Source organism: Protopterus annectens, chromosome 8.part0 (assembly GCF_019279795.1).
Source record: "Protopterus annectens isolate FY-2018-M chromosome 8.part0, PAN1.0, whole genome shotgun sequence".
Lineage (NCBI taxonomy): Eukaryota > Metazoa > Chordata > Ceratodontiformes > Protopteridae > Protopterus > Protopterus annectens.
In genome coordinates, this window is record NC_056741.1 from 653,198,346 (window position 1) to 653,215,624 (window position 17,279).

Sequence of the window (17,279 nt, forward strand, 5' to 3'; positions counted from 1 at the left end):
CTGTAGTTGAGTGGCACACTGAGTTTGTGGGCTATGTGTCATTTGGGTTGTGTTGGGGGGTGGAGTTTGCTTGCATTTCTGCTTTGGAGGTCGCTGATGCTTAGGCAGGTTTTTATTGAGAGCCTCCGCAAATGTAGGTGCGTGTTTTGTGCTTCTATGTGTGTGTTTTGGTGGTGTAGGTTTTGAGGGACTATGTGATGAGTGTGGTGTGATGCAAGTGTTTACTTTCTCCTCTTGACTGTCTAGTCCAGTCTTGGGTGAAGAGAGCTTTGCTTCCAGTTTGGCTATATAAGTGCATCTCTCACAGGTTGTAGTGTTGAGTGGTAGTAGGAGAGGGTTGTCTGTGTACATGAGGCAATTGCTGCATTGCCCCAAGATGCCCAGATTCATCAGGTAGACAGGAGAAATCACTGGGAGCTGACCCTTAGACATGCCTGGATAGGTGCTTATTTATTATGTACTAAAAACTGCTTAACTCTAGACAAGTGAGGAAAGTTGAGTGCTGTAGTAATTTGCAGATTATTTAGTGCTTACAACGAGTTCTGAACAAGTGCTAAGTTCAAAGAAACAGATTTGAGTGCTGAAACTAGAAAACCGGCTAGTTTTAAGAAACAAAATTAAGCTAGAAGGCTTCCCTCCAACACAGGAAGGCTTGGGGGCTCAGAAGCCTACAAAGAGTCTAGACCACTTACAGGAAAGGCAGGAAACATGCTTATTTTTTTTTTCTTTCCCAGATGCTCTCTTTGTACACAGTAGGAGTGCCTGAAATCAGAATATGATCTCGCTGCATTCAGTTGAGTGAGCAAAGGAGATAGGCCCAGAAGGAGTATCCAAACACAAATTTACGAGAGGGGCAGGCAATTTCAAAGCCACCAAGATTAACACCAAAACAAAACCAGGGAGGGTGAGTGGAGAACTAACTGAAAAAACAGAGTCAAAACTTCCAGTTCAGTTAATATTCAATGCAACACAAATAAATAAATTAAAATGCTGTATTATTTGAAAAAAGTGCAGATAAAAGGTACTTAAATTATCTTATATGTCCAGCTGAATACAGTTAGATCTTAGCCGGCCAAAGCTCAGGTTTTAAGCAGAAAATATTCCAAAATGTACTACTTAAATAGGCAGTAACAGAATATCAATGAATGGGACTACCCCCGACTGCAATTACTGTCTATGCAGGAATTCTAACAGGCAATAAAATCTAGCAAACACTAACTGAAAAAACAGAGTCAAAATTTCAGTTCAGTTAATATTCAATGCAACACAAATAAATCAATTAAAATGCTGTATTATTTGAATAAAGTGCAGATAAAAGGTACTTAAATTCTCTTATACATCCAGTTGAATACAGCTAGATCTTAGCCAGCCAAAGCTCAGATTTTAAGTTACAGTGTCAGGACAGAATATGTGATTACCCTCATAAAGTGTGACATATCATAATAGTTGTACAAGTGTGTTTGTGCAGAATCATCTCTAATCACTGTAAATTACATATGTTATGTCAGAGGCATGGGATTACTGGGTCTGTTTGTGACGGGTCCTTACTCCAGGCCAGCAGTCAAGGAGACAGTCCTCAGCACTAACTCCAGTGAGGGTTGGTCACTGGGCAAAGATGGATTCACACACTACTTTCAGATGCAGCCCCCTGCACTAAGCACAATTTCCCTTAAGCACACATAGGGAGCACATTCAAGACCAGGGGCTGGACTGTCTTTATCTCTCCAGGCCCAAACAAAACTCCACACTGACCACTTTGAAGCTTTGTGTCCCTGTTCCCAGTAGCTGACAAACACACATGGATATTTGAGTTTCACACATAAACATACACACCTGGAAAAAACTGGCACAGATTTACTATCTGTACCCATTTCTGCTCAGAGTCTGAGGTGATCACACTGCCACCAGTCAGCTACCCTAAGGCTCTTACAAAGGGTACCCAATTATACTGTGTAAATTAATTTGTGTCTTTTGGCTTTTCCCATTTAGGGGTCACCACAGTGGAACTCCGGTCCGCTAATGATTGGCAGTAGATTTTTACGTGCCGAGTTGCCAGGCCTGATGCACAACCTTCAACGAAGGTACGCCCATTCACGCATGTCTCCACACAGAAGACGCTCTAGCTAAGAATCGAACAGGACATCTTACTGTGAGGAGACAACACTACTGCAGCACCACCACCGCAGTTACTGTGTAAAATTAATACTAATACTAATACAAATGGTAGAGTGTGACCAAAGCAGCAAGGCTTTCAGGAGAGGCCACAGTGTCACCAAAAACAAGAATAAGTATTTTTAAAATGTTAAAAGTATTTTCTAAAGTCCTGGCCACAATGAAAGACATTAAAATATTTAATGATAAATAATAAAACAGACAACAGGAGAATACCGAATACAATAAATAACAGAGTTTCAATCACAGAACAGTTCACACAGATGCAGAAAACAATACTAAACTATTCTCACTAAATGTCCCTGACTAACTAAAGAATTACTGTTCCCCGATTACTTACTAAAGCAAGACAAGCTGATGTGTGCTGAGTGTCTTACCATAGCAAAAGTGAGATGATGTCTGTCTTTGTCTGTGTGGATGTGTGATATATATATATATATATATATATATATATATATATATATATATATATATATATATATATATATATATATATATCTCCTGTTAGAAATCTTTCCTGTGCTGAGAGGTTTCCAAAGAAAAGCTGTTGTGAGGGTTCCAAAGAAACCAGATGCTGGTTAGAGGATGACATTACCTCTGGTCACTTAACTCTGATACAATGCACACACTGAGCTTTGTTAAGATCTGTGGCAACATCTGAAAACTATAACACAATTTCAAACTTTCCACCCTTCTAGGGTTCACTGATAAAACATATACATTTGTTATAAAGGTACAACCTAATATACATGCATACATTCTTTCTGTCCAGCAGGACCTACTGTTGATGCATTTTTAACACAAGCAACTTTACAAATATATTTTTGACTCAAACATCTGTACAAATCAGTGTGATAGTAAAATAACATAAAAAAATCATTAAAAAACTCCAGCTAGCTATGATGGCATATATACACATGTATTGCCCTATTCTCCCTGGCACAGATGGCACTACCTCATACAATCACATCTCTCCCCCTTTGAAAACGCAAGCTAGTTTTTCAAGTGACCCTGGAAAATGTTGCTTGAGAGAAATGGGCCTGTCTGGGAACACATTAACCTATACCCTGCCTTCAAGCCCATATACATTGGCATTGCTGACCCCACTACAGTGCTGCACTGTCATGTCATATGCCTGCCACACTAGGCTCTACCTTAATAACTTGGCATTTTACTGGCTGGCATGATGTAGCCATGTTAAGGAACTGTGGTCTGTAATCATAGTTAATTTATTTCCTTACAGATATAAATGAAGTTTCTGCAGTGCCCATTCTATGGCTAGACATTCTTTTTCTGCAGCTACATAACATTCCTCCCTGAGTTGGAGTCTATGACTGAGATATACAACTGGGTGCTTTTCTAACTCTGACGAAACCTGGCTGAGTACAGCCCTAATGCCATGGTTTGAAGTATCCAACTGCACAACAAATCCTTTGCTGTAATCTGGACTGGCTAACACAGGGGGTCCTCCCAAAGCCCCTTAAAGCTTTTAGAATGCCTGCTCGCAGGCTGAGGTCCACACTAACTTATTTGGTCTTGTTTTCTTCATCAGGTCTGTGATCACCAGATCCCCTCAGACTCCTCCTGATATCCACTGCAAATATTCAGCACCAGGGCCTCCCTATCATGATAAGACTTCAGCATGTTAACCTGGTACAGTTTGTGCACCTGCTTCCTGCCTAGCTCGGTTTATCATGTAATTAACTTCACTGATCTTCCTTACCACTTCAAAGGGTCTCACCCAAGCTGCTTGCAGCTTACTATGTCTGACAGGAATGAGCACCATAACCTGCTGTCCCACAGCATACTCTCAGTTTCTAGTATTCCTGTCATACTAGACCTTTTTCTGCTGTTGGACTCCTGACAGGTTCTTCTGGGCCAAGCCCATGAGCTCCCTAAGCCTTGCCCTGAGGTTTAGGACATATGCCACAACAGACTCTTTGTGGGATTCACACTCACTCTCCCACTCATCACAAATCAAATCTAAAGACCCTCTCACCCTAAGCCAATGCAGCAACTCTAAAAGGGTGAAAAACCTGTGGATTCCTGCGGTACCTCTCTGTATACAAAGAGCAGATGGGGCAAATGTTGTGCCACTTTCTCTTAAACTGGTCTACAAATGCCAAAAGCATTGTGTTTAATGTAGAGTTTAACCTCTGCACCTGACCATTAGTCTGGGGTGGTAGGAGATGTTTTTTTAGGTGCTTCACCTCATAGCACGTCCACAGACAAGCTAGCAGGTCTGACATGAAATTGGCACCTATTTTAGTCAGTATGTTTCTCAGGAAACCTACTGTGCTGAAAATCTCTAACAAAGCATTTGCAACCTTTTCTACCTTGATAGAGGCCAGAGCCACCACCTTAGGGTATCTAGTAGCATAATCTACTACCACCAGGCTATACTTCTTCCCTGTGGAACTTGGGATATTCAGAGGCCCCACAATATCCATAGCTACCCTCTGAAACTGCTCCTCAATCACAGGCAAAGGCATCAAAGGAGATTTGACCTTGTCTCCTGCCTTGCCTACCTTTTGTCACTGCTCACAGGTCCTGCAGTACCCTGTTACATCCCTTGCAACTGCAGGTCAATAAAAGTTCTGCATAATATGTCTCTTGATATGCTTTATGTCCATATGACCTGCAAAAGAAATGCCATGGGCTATGGCTAGAAGTGCAGATCATATGTTCTGGGCACTATCAACTGCTGTATTACCTCATCCTCTAGCCCTCCTTCAGGGGTCCACTCCCTATACAGTGACCCTTTGTTCCAATATACAGACACCATTTTTCCTTGAGAATCAGCTGCCTCCTCAGCTACCTCCTTCAAGCCTTGTAAAGTAGCATCCAAAAGCTAATTCTGTCTCAATTCTACCCTTGTGACCCTTCCCAGCTTCCTTTCCACAGGAAGCTTGATCTCTTCTGACAGTGGTGCCACACTCCCAGCCTGGGTACTACCACTCACCTCTGCCCTTGGAGTCACCCGGTGCATGGGAACATCAGTACCTACCAGCATCTGTGGCTCACTTTCAAGCTCACTGCTACAGGGTAACTCTCTCTCTGAAATAGCCACTTCACCAGCCCCAGCTTCAGGTGTGGGGTCTATCTGGGTCTCCCCCAGGCTAACTGACTCACATGCCTGTCTTCAAGCCTGACTGCATGTAACTGCATGCACACAAGATACTGCATTATCAAAATCATTCCCCATCAAGACATCTTCAGGGGTAACCTCAAACACACCTACCTGCTCGCGTCCTTTTCCACCCTCCCAGTCAAGGTGAAACCTGGCCAAAGGTTTGTGGAATGCGGTCCCTCCTAAAGCTCTGACTGGTGTGGACTGTCCAAGCAAGTACTGCTCCTCTTTAACCACTGCCAGCTTCAGAATGGTTATGTCAGAGGTTGTGTCTCTTTTAACAGTGGCCTGTCTTCCATCCACTAAGATAGGATACAAGCTTCGGTGGTAATTTGGTTCCCCCATTGTCTCTAGACAGCTTAACACTGGCATGCTGTTATTCCCACTTGTTGGCTCCTTCACCTTTTATTCCCCACCTTGCCTCACTGGACATTTGTATGCTACATGACCCCTCTGGTTACATTTAAAACCTCTAACCCTTGATCCTGGGCATGTACCTGAACTAGTGGCTTCCCCTGTTACTGGTAGACTCTGTTGTGGTGGTTTAGGCTGCCCACTGTGGGTTTCCTTATATCCATGTATAGCATTGGGTATCCCTGTCTTGTGCAGTGGTTCTCTGCTTGCCAGGTAGAGATCCCCTTTTCTCCCCAACTCATCTACAGAGTTACAATCCCGTCTGCCAACCAGATTTTCATGTCCTCAGCCAAAGTGCTAATAGATTGTTTCCTCACCAAAATGTCTGCCAGCCTTTCAAAAGTGGCAATTTGACACCCACTCACCCACCTATGAAAATGCATGCTTAACTCAGCAATATAATCACATACACTTTCATCTGCCTTGTGTCTATGTTCACAAAACTTTTTTTCTGCAACCTTCAGGTGTTAACTTACAACATTCCAGCAAGCATTGTTTAACTTTATCATAGTTTAAGCAATCAGTATCAGATATTTTAAAAACAGCAGTTACAGCTTCACCATGGAGTAAGGGAGTCAGAAACTGTACTCAGAGCCCTTGGTCAACATTATACTGCTTACATACTCTTTCAAATACATGAATACAACTGTCAAAGTTATTACCTTTTGTAAACTGTGGAAGAAGTTTACTGATCTTTATTGCTTCTGGGGTTTGGTTATTTCCTTCTCCATTATCTCCATGACCCTACAGAAGAGTCAGCATCTCCCTCTGATGTTAACATTGTTTATACTTTTTTTCAGCCTCCAAATGCTGCAGTCTCTCATTTTCTTTGGCCTCCAAATGCAAGAGTGTCTCTTTAACCTCCAAATGATGCAGTCTCTCATTATCTTCAACCTCTAAACACTGCAGTCTTTCTGATGATTCTAATTCCATCTGCTTCTTCAGTCATTTGGCCTCCAGTTCAAGTCTCTTTAACCCCAGATGGATTTTTAAGTCCTGCGAAGAAAATGTGAACTGCCCTATTTCTGAAGACTGCACATCCCCATCACTAGCCTGGTTATCTTCTGGGTTGCTGGTCCATGCTGCATCTGTGACCAAGGCTGAACTCATTTCCTCTTTAGTCAGGTTGGCATGCACCATTCCTTTGGCTTTGTACACCTTGGCCAACTGGTTCATTGTCAGCTTGCTATAATCTTCTGCTGACATCCTTGCTGCCTTCCCTGACTAAACTAAACTAACAAAAATAAATAAAACTGCTGTAAAAATGGAACTCTGTATGTTTACCTTGTGGCTGCTGAGAGTACACTCACCTTCAGTGACAACTGCCCACCAGCTACTGAAGTTCAATTAATATCCCACCCAGCTGCCACCAATATGTGATAGGTAACTACTCTGGGCCAGCAATCAAAGAGACTCATTCCTCACCAATGACTCTGATGAACGATGGTCACTAACAGCAAAGATGGATTCACACAATATTTTCAGATGGAGTCCCCTGGACCAAACACAATCTTCCTTAAGAGCACACTGAGAACACACTCCAGACCTGGGGCTAGACTTTCTTTCTCTCTCCATGCCCACACAAAACTACAAAACTCCACATTGACCACTTTGGAGCTCTGTTTCCCTGTTCCCAGTAGCTGACAAACACACAAACACTTAAATATCTGAGATTCACACATACACCTGGGGAAAGATGGCACAGATTTGCTAGCTGTACCCATTTCTGCCCAGAGGCTGAGGTAATCAAACTGCCACCAGTTAGCTACCCTAAGGCTCCTACAAAGGGTACCCAATTATACCGTGTAAAATTAATACTAATACAAATAGTAGAGTATGACTAAAGCAGCAAGGTTTTCAGGAGAGGCCACAGTATCACCAAAACAAGCATAAGTACTCTCAAGATGTTAAAAATGTTCTCTAAAGTCCCGGCCACAATGAAAGGTATTAAAATATTTAATAATAACTAATAAAAAAGAAAACAGGAGAATACTGAATACAATAAATAGAGTTTCAACCAGAGATATTAAAATAATACAGTGGTGCTGCGGTAGCGTTGTCGCCTCACAGTAAGACGCTGTCGAGTTTGATTCTCAGCTAAAGCGTCTTCTGCGTGGAGACATGCGTGAAAGGGCGTACCTTTGTTGAAGATTGTGCATCAGGCCTGGCAAGCCAGTATGTAAAAATCAACTGCCAATCATTAGTGGACCAGAGTTCCGCTGTGGCGACCCCTAACCGGGAAAAGCCAAAAGACACAAACAAACAAACAGTTGGGTTGTTTCTCACAGATGCAGAAAACAATACTAAACTATTCTCACTAAATGTCCCTGACTAACTAAAGAATTACTGCTCCCTGACTACTTACTAAAGCAAGGCCAACTGATGTGTGCTGTTTGTCTTACCATAGTAAAAGCAAGATGATGTATGTCTTTGTCTGGGTGGATGTGTGAGATATATATTCTGTCAGAAATCTTTCCTGTTAGATTTTGTGCTGTGAGAGTTCCAAAAAAACTAGATGCTGGTTAGTGTATGACATCAGATCTGGTCACCATACTCTGGTACAATACTCACACAGAGCTTTGCTAAGATCTATTGCAGCACCTGAAAACAATAATACAATTTCAAACTTTCCACCCTTCCAGGGTTCTCTGATAAAATACAGGCATTTGATAATTTACAACAGTACAACCTAGTATACATGCATACATTCTTTCTGTCCAGCAGGACCTACTTTTGATGCATTTTTAACTCAAATAACTTTACAAATATATTTTTAACTCAAACATCTGTACAAATCAGTGTGGTAGTCAAATAACATAATATTCTTTACAAAATTCCAGCTATGTTTGCTGGCATATGTACACATGTACTACCCTACTCTACCTAGCACAGACGGCACTACCTCATAACATCACATCATTATTCTGATATTGTCAATGATCGTGCTTGCTTCTTTTAACATCTGCTGAGAGTACACTCATATTTAGGCAAATCAGTTTGCGCAGCTTCACAATATGCACTCTATCCCAATTGTATGTAACGTCCCTGGTAGATGTTCTCTGCCTTATTCATTTACAGATGCTTATCTAACACAGGCATCCTCCCCATTGTTATGTCACCTTGTGTGACAGTCATATAACAGATATTTTCACTCTGCAGTCTCTACTGTACAAGATTTATATGTGAATAGTGTTGCTGTTACAGCCGTCTTCCATTATCATGCCCTTATCTGCTGTACACTAGTTTTTTTCACCTGTCCCTTTTCCCTGTGTTCATTCCTACAATTGATCTGTGTGTCCGTATTCAATGCACACACTTATGAGTGCTTATTTTGCATGGCAGTCAATGTACCTTTACAGATCATTTACACAACTTCAATACAGAATGCCAAGAATGGGATTTCACAATAATCTGCACTGTAGATACACTGTCCTATACTATGTTTGGACCATATACTTAACAATCATACCCATCAACTATCCATATTTTTACAGAATGTCCAGATTTTTGCCTTTATATGTTTTGGTGTGTTCCTTATCAAATATGTGGCTTTCTGCCATATCACTGTGATTATCTCAGGACTGATTTGACTCAATAATTACATACGTTTAAGTTTCAGACTTCAAATCCTTCAGAACATGTATCTTAATACAAAGCCCTGGTTATTCTAGCACATTTCTAATTAGCAAATATGTCAAATATGCCCTATTTCTGGGTCATTGTTCACGCATTATGTTGGCCTTTGTCCAGATGTCTTGCACTAAGAGATTGAGAGCTATCTGGTAAGCAGTGGGGATCATTGTGGCATTCTGTGCAAAACTGCAAACCTTCAGTGCTCTGATTTAGACAAGATTTCTATCCGTGTTTGCTTACATGATTTTCTGGCTGGTAAGCACGGTTGCTAGCCATGAAACCTAACTTATTTACTTTTAAATGCAGTGCATGGCATGAATATGCAGTTTGCACTGCTGGTCACTGCACATAACTGCTCACACATGTAAACTTTGTGTATGCTTTGAACAAAGCCTACACAGACACCAAGATTCAGCAATGCTCTGTGTAATAATAGAGTTATTCTTATATGGAGTGTCCCGTGCCTGTATAGAACAGCAGCGTGCCTTGCATATGCATGAAGATATGGGGCTGTATTCCTACACGGACACAGGTCTGTGTATGAGCATAGGGGGTGTGTCCGAGAGCAGTGCTCTTACAATATACATGGCCCCTGCACTCCAGCATTTTTGTACGGCAATACAAAAGCAGAAAAAGTCTCCATGGACACCTGTTAGTGTCTGTGGACATACCTCTCAATCTCTTAGAGCAAAAAATCTGGACAAAGCCTAAAATTATGGGGGGACAAATAGGGACAGATTTTAAATATTGCGCTTACAAACTTAGAAAGTGGATAAAATAATAGGTTTTGCATTAGCATGAATTTCCTGAAAGATGTGGAGTCTTAAACTCAGATGTTTGTCATTTGTAAGCAAAAATCTGGACATTCTGTGAAAATCTGTACAGTTGAGAGGTATGTCCATGGAGCTTACCTCACAACTATCTTTGAAATGTGTACAGATAGTTGACTCAAATATTTTAGTGTGTTCCTCCTAAAATGTGTACCTCCCTGACTCCATGGGACCAAAACATTAAGCTAATGCAAAACCTATTTATTCTATCAATGTTCTAAGTTTGTAAGAGCAACACACAGACAATGGTGCAGAAAGCAATGTGCAAGCACCAACAGTAAATAAAAATAAAATATGTATGTATTTTTTTCTGCCTGCAATAAAATTTAAGCGTAGCTGAAAGGGAGTGTGCATCAAGCAGCTATGCTTAGCCTAGTTTACACATCCCAATGAGCTAAATACAAATATATGGCCAAAGCCATATAAAGTGAAATAGTGTAATGGTTGCAGCTTTTGCTTAACAAGTAGGCATTCACGGTTCTAGTCCCCATTCAGTCCATTCCTTTTTAACTGTTAAAAGAGCATGAAAATATATTGTGTTATCAGTAGGTAGTGAATTTTATATATATGTGTATATATATATATATATATATATATATATATATATATATATATATATATATGTATATATATATATATATATATATATATATATATATATGTTAACCAGGGTAGTGTATCAGGTCCAAATGTGATGTGTCAGTGCAGTACAGATGTGAAACCCCCATAGAAACACAAGTGTCCTATACAGCATAGCCACAAAAGAATGTATTGTAATGAAAGCACATAGGACGAGGTTATGGAAGGTAAACATACATATCATAATATGTCATTTATGAGGAATCAACACCACAATGCTGATACTGTAAAAGGAAAGCTGAACAATGCTAACTTGTGCTCAGCTATGCTTAGCCAGCATAAGCATTGCTTAAATGTAAATTCTAAGCAAGAATTAGTGTAGCTAAGTGGATTTGTGCAGTGGTAAGCAGTGCTTAGCATCTACCTCTTTAAGCAATGCATATACCAGCTAAGTGGGTTTGCCCAGTGCTTAGCTTAGCTTAGTATATTCAAAACTATCCAATCATGGCAAAGAGTGGGAAATCGGCCGTATTTAAACCTCACATGCAGGAATCCAGTTCATAACCAGTTGTAGCTCCCCACTGTAGGCACTACGGCTGGTGTTGGAGAAGGTGTGCACTTTGGGGTGCAGAGCTGGGCCATACAGGAGTCCAGGGTCATGGTTGGGCTCCTTGTAAAAAAACATGATATGCTGCAGGACCAGTACCAGGGCTGCCAATACGAAGCAGAGGTCTGCAAAAGTCTCACCCACAATCTCACCAGTGCCACTGGTATCCCTCAGACTGGTGAGCAGGTCCGGCACCACTTTGCTGACTTGAAGCAGAGGAAGAGAGAGCTCTTGGACATCCAAGATGCATGGCAGAGGGATGTCCCAGGTGTGTGTAAGTATTAATATCAGTAAATGTTTATCAAAGTCCAGCCTGTGTATATGATGGATAGGTATGCATAAATGTTTCTCTATCTTCTTTACAGCTCCAGCTGAGTGGGCTGCAAACCAGGAAGCCCATGCAAGCAGGCCACTAAGGTTGCATCATGAGGCTGGTGAGTAACAATCTAGCTTGTAGTATTCATACCAAATAAATATAAAGGAGTAGAATGTCACCTTGCAGTATTAAAATGGGTATGGCTTGTAAAGAATAAACCAGACAAGATTACAATAATAGTCTAATGTAGGTTATATATAAATAAATCTGTAACTGCTTTTCAATAAAATTCAAAACCCTGGACTGGTTGTATTTACTTTGGTATTGCATGAATTGAAATGTGTACAGGTTATGCACAGCAACTACAGCTCTGAAAGCATTAAACAATCAAGTCTCATCTGACAAAGTTAGTGCCTTTGTAAGACATGAGATTAACTGATATGAAATGTTTCATGCACCAAGCTCTGATATCTGAATAGTAATGTTGATTAAACACCGTTTTCCACACTGTGCTATGCCAAAAGGTATGTATATGAATGTATGTATAAGAATGTCATAATTACAAGGTCAGATTGTACAACCAAGAGAGTATTGGACAGAAAACATTCAAGGAAGAGACAGCAGTTTCTCAATAACTTGTTCTGATGAAACCCAAAAACGTTTGTTGCATTTTATGCACAAACAGGCATGGTTTGAGTCCCAGAAGTGGTAGTAAGCTGTATGCATAATCCACCTAAGATTTTGTTAATATGTTTAGAAACAGTCAGTTAGTGTTGACAAAAAATTCCTCCATAGGTCTGCCAGGTAAGAAAAGGTATAAACTAGCTATAAGAAGGCTGTAATTATATTGTGTCCAACACCCATGGTCCAACCCCAAGGCTGCAAATGACAACAAGATAAGTACATACATCAAGTAGTCTCCCCCAAAAAATGTTCAAGTCCCATGCTGTCACAGCTACTGGTCCCTGCTGCCAACAACCAGAGTGGCAGATAGAAATCAAGGCAGAGTATGGCAGTAGCACACACACACACCCACACACACCCACACACACCCACACACACCCACACACACCCACACACACACACACACACACACACACACACACACACACACACACACACACACACACACACACACACACACACACACACACACACACACACACACACACACACACACACACACACACAGTATGAGTGTGCATATGTAACCCTGGCTATGTGAATATGGGTAGAAACAGTTAGGTAGTGTTAACTGAAATCACCTCCACAGGTCTGCCAGGTAAGAAAAGTTATAAAATAGCTATAAGAAGGCTGTAATTATACACTGTGTACAAACATAGCACTGGCCAACCCAAGGCCATAGGTTGGCATAATAATACCTGCAGAGTAATGATTAGAGCAATGGTCATTAAAGCTGTAATCACTGCAAGAATCTACATTTGTTAATTGACATTTGTCTCCCCCACTTTATCCTCACCAATAATCTAAACACATAAATGAATGGGTATGTTTTTCACCAAACCTACCATTGGGACATATGTCCTACTGTTCTACAAATATTAAAATGTTTTCCAATTAATGTTCCCTGTTCAAATACTATCATTGGTGGCCTATTGCTATCAATGTAATCTGTATGCTGGTTTAAAGTCCACTGTGGTTCCATATATGGATGTGTTCTGTTTGCTATGCAAATGTTCCAAATCTGTTATTTTGGGTTAATGGAAATACTCATGCATGCTGTTATAACTAATCCTGGAATGTGTTTTTAACGACTGACCATCATGTTCTAAAACTGCAACACCATAGCATGTGTGGGAAGGCCAATCCTAGCGGATCCACTTCTTCCACCTCATCTGGCCATGGCATCGGGCCCCAGAATGTCTGAGACCCACCACGAGACCTCCTCATCCACTAGTTCTGCACCATCTTCAGGTGGAACCACCTTAGGGGATGTGGCTCTCCCACCCCAGGATGCAGGCATGGACAGGATCCTGTCACCTGAAGCCAAGTCCGGGGACTGGTGCATAGGGAGCTCCGCAAAGAATTGGGAGATCTGCTACTCCAGTTTGTGGGCCACATGGTGGATTTAGAGGTTCAGCCTGCACCCCCTGCTCAGCCCCCAGCACAGCCACCTTTGGGCCATGAAGTTGTAGTGGTGACTGCCCATGGGTGGGGACCTCAGTCCCACTGTATCCATTTGGAGGCTCGTGGGCTTCAGATTACCAAACACCCCTCTCCATCCAAGGTGTTTACCCCCACATGTGTCATATACCTCCCCTGTATGGTGTCTTGTCTGTCTTCCTACCCAACATATCTCCCCAAATATATCTACTATCCTTCCCCAACATCCCACTCTTACTTAAAAAAAGGCAATCTGTTCCCCCCAAAAAGTCATCCCATACATAGCTGTCCATTTCACATACATGCCCACTGGACACATGAAATCTGCTGTAATTGACTTCACAACACATTATTGTTGTCCTCACACCTCTCTCAGGGGTTTGAGTGTCCAAATTTACCTCCAAATTCAGTATATATGCACAGCTATTGCTGTTGAAGAAATGGACAGCTATGGAGATTCCCTACACCCATCCTGCACATCCCTAGCTATCTTTCATTTTGTTTTTTCTTTGTGCCCCATTTTTCACCACTTTCCTATCACCCATTATTTTTTTTTTTTAAAGAAATTAGCACAGGGGTAAGTGGGAGTAAGCAGTAGTAAGCAGGACTAAGCCTGTTTGCACAGTGCTAGGCAATGCATACACAGATTAAACACTTTTAAGACTAACTGTATGTAAGCATAGTTAACTAGAAGTTAACATTGTTTACCACCACGCAAACCCACGCAAACCAGCTTACAACTGCTTAAAAGTGCCTTAATCACTCTGTATCCAACAGCCCTTGTTCTTCCCAGCAACAAAATAATAAGCCCTTGCAAGTCTTGAACCCAGGACCCTGTATACCATAGCCACAGCCATTTACCACTAAGCCATCTGAACTGTTGACATGCCTGATGTTTTTTCAAACATATCATTCAGTAGAGTCATTCAACAGTAGGGAAAAGGTTTGTGAAAATTAGTCAAGTTTTGTACATATATATAAATGTATATGTGTATGGAAATGTATGTATATATATATATATATATATATATATATATATATATATATATATATATGCATAGAAACATTAATACATAATATATATAGAGATATACATATAAAATATACACATATATGATTATATATATATATATATATATATATATATATATATATATATATATATATATATGGAGAGAGAGAAAAGTAAATACATACATATATATAAATATCTCTGCATGTACCTAAAAAGAATATATATCTATATATATATATATATGTGTGTGAGTGTGTGTGTGTGTGTGTGTGTGTGTGTGTGTGTGTGTGTGTGTGTGTGTGTATATGTAATGCAGTCAGACATCAGCTCCATATTGCCCTTATCCCTCCCTCCCCAGCAGCAACTGTTCTGCCTTGCATCAAAATAATAAGTCATGCTAATCCTTGAACCCATGGCCCTGCAAACTACAATCAAAACAATGTATCATTACACCAGCTGAGCTCTATAAAATAGTGATGATCTTCCAAACATATCAGTTAGTACAGTCATTCAACAGTAGGGAAAGGAGTCTGTAGAATCAGTCAGGTTCTCTATATATACATGAATATATGGATGGAGATGCATATATGTGGACAAATCTATACACAATATATATATATATATATATATATATAGAGAGAGAGAGAGAGAGGGAGACATATACCTCTAAATTTACATCTACATATATGCATACACACATATATATATATAGAAAGGTGAATAAATACATACATACACACACACACACACACACACACACATATATATATATATATATATATATATATATATATATATATATATATATATACATAAATATACATAAAACTATAACAGCTACAAACACATGCAATCTGAGGGTCATGCTGCTGCACCCTAGAAGTCTAAATCTGAAAATGCACTCACTGGAAGTATTCCTTAAAATGTTGAACAATGACATCTGTTCTGTAACAGAGACCTGGTTAAAGTCAGCAGGAAGCACCCCTGCACTACCAGCCTATAACTCCTTCCACACTTTTTGGCTGCAGAACTTGGACTTAACCTCTAAAGGTGGTGGTATTTCCATATTCATAAGGATGCACACACCTCCAGAGTGGTAGCCCAACATTATGCATCACAGATCCTGCAACTGTAGCTAACATTGGATAAGACAGTGGTTCAGGTTGTAGCCTGCTATAGGTCACCAAACATGTCCCATGACTCACACTGCATGTTCCTAAACACCCTGGAGAATATTAGTGTCCAACCTAATACTCTCATACTGGTTGACTTCAACTATCCCACCATTAACTAGGAAAGCTACTCATGTGCCAATGCACTTGCCCATCATATTGACCTGGTCCTTACTAACATGGGTGACTGTTACTATGCACCAATAGTCAACTCCTCCCTTTTTAGATCTGATCACAAAGTAATCACCTTTGGAAATCCACAGCACCCCCCCCCCCCGCACAGGTAACCACCATGAAAAGCCTTTTCAAAGCTAACTTTGGCCTCCTAAAAACAATCAAAACAATGGATGGCTAACCTCACAGCAGCCATGCAAATCAAGACTTGTTGCATGACTGCTGAATCAAACAACAATGCACTATGAACACATACACAAATGCATAGATACCGCCATACCCAATAGAACCAAGATCCTCACCTCCAAAAAAGGAAGACAATCTGGTGGTCCCTGGCCATAAAGAAAATGTACAACAGAAGGAGGAAACTGATATGGAATAAGGTGAAGTCCCAAGACTGGAAAAAAAACCTTCTCAGCCTCAATTAAAAGTTGAGATCCCTTATCAAATATTACAAAGCTAGCTGTGAAAACAGAATTGGAGCACATAGTAAAGACAACCACAAGGCCTCATACAGTTATGTAAAGAATCTCCATGGCAATACCAAGATTTGCCCTGAGCTACTGGACAATGGTACCTCCCAGACTGAGCCAACAAATATTGCCACTATAGTGGCTGACATGCTGAGTGCAAACTTTACCCCTCTCACCCCCCTGCCAAAGGACCAAGCACAATACCAGTACACTGCCAGCCACCCAGTATTACTGCTGCACATGTTAAAGCACCACTGTCCAAGGCTAAGTATACAGCTTATATGGGACCTGATAATATCCCTGGCTGTGCTCAATGTGAACTACAGAGTGACCTGGCACCTCACCTGTGTGCCCTGTTCAATAGCAACCTCACTTCAGGCTTTGTCCATACTGAACTGTGCACTGCTACAGTCACCCCTCTCCACAAAGGAGGAGTGATTACAGACCCTAGGAACTACTGCCCTAATAGCCTGACAAGTCTGTTATGCAAAGCTATGCAATGCATCATCATGCACCTAATAAACAGGGATATGGGAATCTGCAGACTCAGGATCCCACACAGTTTAGTTTTGTGAAGGGTAGCCCATACCTGCTCAATCAACCTGGTCAACTTCTTGGAGTCAGTCACCTGACCTGTGGA